The following is a 4,365-nucleotide window of genomic DNA, read 5'->3' as shown; positions in this document are numbered from 1 at the left end:
ATTAGGCACAAATATGAAATTATCTCTAAACCTTCCCAATAAACATATTAAAATTAAAAAAAAAAAATTAATTGTAAAAAGAGAGATTTAAGATAACATTTATGTGTCTAGGAAAGGTTAGATGGACCTTAATTTGTGTCTAATTTAGAAGCCCATCACAAAAATAGCCAGAGCACACCACCAACATAGCGGTTTGTTTGTTGATGTTTGGAATAGCATTCCAAGGATTATCCTTAGTACGATAAAGAACCATAATGTATCATAATAATTGGAAGTCAATACGTGATTTGATCCACTATTTTCATGATAAGTATTATCACGATGAGGTTATTTCCATCTATAACGAAGTGGAAGCATTCAAATGATTTTATTTATAATGCACATAACCATGTATAAATAATGCACCACAATAATAGATATAACATTGTCGATATGTATAATGTTTCTGTAGTCAAACATATATCAATTCCATCATATAATTAATTAATGTGACATCATACCATTATGTGTAACACACTATTTTGTTGTCAACTATGTTGCTAGAACATGCCAATAATTCAAGGCACATAAATCCATGCCAATCAATGTTATATATGTATCAATGTCGAGCCATTGAATACCAACCAGTCATATACTCACAGAACCCATATCGTTCCCATATTATAATGCCATGAACATAATGCTTTGGACTCCATAAACATAATGCACTAAAATTTTGCAGGTTTCATCCAGGTGTCCAAAGTTTCATTTACAAGATCAAACTAGCACTTCCTATGGCTTAGATTTCTCACATCTTTGCCTTTTTATTATTGATTTCAGTGCATGAACACTTTTTTTATGCATCATTAGAAGTCAACATTGTATTTATTATGAATAGAATGACTCAAGTTTGACCCTATGCATTCTTCTTATTTTTGTTTCATTATCTCTAACCCTTGTAGTGTTGTCATCAGGAATGTATGGATTTATTGAAGTGTGTCATGCTAAATAAGAAACACCTTATTACTTTTTCCAGAAAGGTTGGCCCTCTTAATAACAAGATCCTCTAAAACATCATAAGATATCTTGGGATGTATGGGTTGTTTTACGTAGTCAATATATGAGATTGGGGTTGACACATCCAATGTGTCCACTCTTAGTTCCTTACTACAATGCAACAATATGATTTGCAAGGTCGTGATCAATCTTCCCAATTTGAGTAAATTAAATGCAGCATGCTTCAAGAATTATCTTGTCAAAATCATCTATATAGGAAATTCCTTTGTCATCATTCATGAGTTTAGTCTCCTCACATTTGTTATTTATTCCAGTCTACTGACCTTGAGTTTTCTCCCCCCCCTGAAACAATGTTGCTCTAAGTTAGAACAAGTTCTTCATTTCTTCCATGAGCAGCTCCCCCTTAGACCATGATGCCTTCATTGTGTCATTGAAGTAACAAGTTGTTCCTTTCTCTTCCTCTTCCATACTTTCGTAGACTTATTTCTCTTGTTTGCATTTATTTCATAGTTTTCTCTTCTTGAAGTTGCTTCCATATTCTCCTGTCTAGTGCTCTTTAGAATATATGGAAACTTACAATCCTTGGCTTTGTGGCCAAGATTATTACACACAAAACATCTTGTGTGGCCAAGAAATAGAGAAAATGATGTGTTTCTTTTTGCGTTCATGTTTTTCTTCATATACACTTTGCATTCAAATGCTTTATGTCCAAATTCATGACACATATAACAATAACCATAGAAAGAGTTTATGTACTTGACTTTTGATGTTCTCCTTTGTTTTCTTGCTGGATAGTACCTTCTTATTTGTTGCATGTTTTGTTGAATAGTCTTGATCTTCTTGTTCTTACAATCTACTGCCACATGTCCATGTTCATGGCAAGAAAAACATGTGATGTTTTTCCCAGGAGAAAAGAATCTCCTTTGAGATCTTCTAAACTTGTTCAACTCATTTTCAGGAGAGAATGATCTTCTTGCAGTGAACCCTTTCTTCATCTCATTCATTGGATTTTGATATTGCTACTTGTTTTTGTTTTCTTTACAAAACATGTTGTTGTTAGACTCTTCTTCTGTAGGTCCTTTTAGAGCTGCTTCATTATCATCTTTAATGGTTTCCTTTGTTGAGTTCTTCATGGAGGAAAGGTCCTCTTCTAGCTTCTTACACAACCTATTATTTTCTTCTAACTTACTTCTAGTTGAATCAACCTCAACTTCTAATATTTTACACTGTAGGTATCTCTCCTTGAGTTCACTGCTCATCAACTCTTCTAGTCTACTTGCTTTTTCAAGTTGTTCCTTCAGGCTAGAAATTTCCTCGTACTCATGCCCTTTCTCATCACATATTTGCACCAATTTCTTCAAATATTTATTTTCATTCTTCAATATTTCTATACTAGCCAATGATAAGTCAATCCTAGCTTGATTTTCATCTGTTTTTTCTTCGTGAGATTCAAGCACATTCAAAAAGGTAGAGGTTTCATTTAACTGAACACTTTCCTTTTGAAAAGGTTTTTTCTCCTTCATATTTATTTTTCCTTTCTCCACATTGTTGTTGCTAGCCTCTTCATGCATGAGATGCAATCTAGCCTAGATTTATTTTGGAAGAATTAAATCTATTATTGTATCAAGATCCTTATTATGAAGATTTTTATACATGACAAATTTTTCTTTAGCATTCCACTAATCCTCTTGCAAAGAGGGAGGATATTTGTAATAACCATCACATACAAGTTTCCATACACCAGACCCATAAGCTATCAGTTCATATTTTACATTATCTCTCCATTCATGAAATTTTGTTGTACTAAACACAAGTACACTTTGATAGTCCATGACTCAACCAGATCTACCTTCAAGTTGTTAGACTTATACAGAAGGAACTTGCCTTTGATACCAATTGATGAAAACTTGACTAAATTGAGGGGGGGAGGATGAATTTGTTTAGCATATTCATGGACATTAAAGTTATTTTCATTAAACTCATTAACTAAAAAATTACATGAGAAACTTAACAAATAATGACCAACAGATTGGATATGTGAACAACAAGTTGTAATAATAAAACCAAAACATCACATGAACACATAATAACAGCACATATTGACACCAAATATATGTGGAAACCCATAAAGGGAGAAAACCACAATTTTATTATTGTTTTTATGCAAAGGAAAGCTCCTACTCCTTATTACATCTGATTTTCTATAGGCTCAAACCTACAGGAGATTGCTACCTCAATTTTCTGCAAGCTGCAACATGCAAGGAAGCTCCAACTCCCATATGTATTCTGTAGGATGCAACCCATAGGAGGCTCCAACATAATGTTTATCAAGCCACTACTTAAAAGGATACTATAATCCCCTGATGCAAACAAGAAACAATAATGTGTTAGTTTACCAAGTCATAAATTTTGCATATATCCTTATTCATTTCTACCTCTTAGTCCCTTCAACTCTCTTCACATTAGATTCATATGTGCGAGGTAACTAATGCATAATACCTCAATGAACTCTCACAAATTCTCCCACTCTCTAACCTTAAATGCCTTCCAAAATCACATATTTTATAAAAATAGTTTGTTGGCTGTTTGTATCCCACATATGTTGAGGGACAAAAGTCCCCTAAGGTCTTGGGTCAATACCCTAGCAGAGCGAGGGTTATCTACAAAGAAAAACAAGCATTTCATACAGCCATGATGCTAATATAAACAAACTACATGAAGAGAGGTGCACCTGGGGGTCCTTTGTTTGGGTAGATCCAGCCAGGGTCCAAACCCTCTTGGAGTTCGATCCTTCAACCTGGAAAACAATCAATTCAAGAAAGCATAGCAATATATGGGCTAAGCATCATAAAGAAATCAACTTCATAGCATATTGAAAGGTATTTAGTTATACAATTGAAACAACCATTCATATGTAAATAATAACATTGATATCATAAGCAGATTAATATCAGGAACAAGACAAGTGTTTCTTTTATTATATATAACTAAAATACAGAAAGGAATGATTTCACCTGAGTCTTCCTTTCGTAGGCTCCAAGCGGAACCGTCCTCCGGATTCATCCAATCTCAAGCCTTCAACCAGCTCCTTCCATGACTCACTCAAGGATATCTCAACTAATGGAAAGACATCATAACTCGAGGAAACAAGGGTTCCCTGTAATGGGGGAAGTGCTGGAAGCACAAGGATCTTCAGACCTGGTCAGGGATAATCGCAGCAGAGTGATTTTTCTCTCTATTCTCTCCTCTCTCCTCCTTAGGCCTTCCCATTGAAGCCTTTTTATACTTCTCCCAAAGTAGTTTTTTAGTTGGGAATTCACTGGGAACAGTTGGGCCACGGGCACTAATAGGTAATCAACAGGTAAAACT

This window comes from Pinus tabuliformis, chromosome 1_1, assembly GCF_031772625.1.
Source record: "Pinus tabuliformis cultivar Carrire ecotype Pingquan chromosome 1_1, CPIR1, whole genome shotgun sequence".
NCBI lineage: Eukaryota > Viridiplantae > Streptophyta > Pinopsida > Pinales > Pinaceae > Pinus > Pinus tabuliformis.
Note: the sequence above shows the minus strand (reverse complement) of the source record.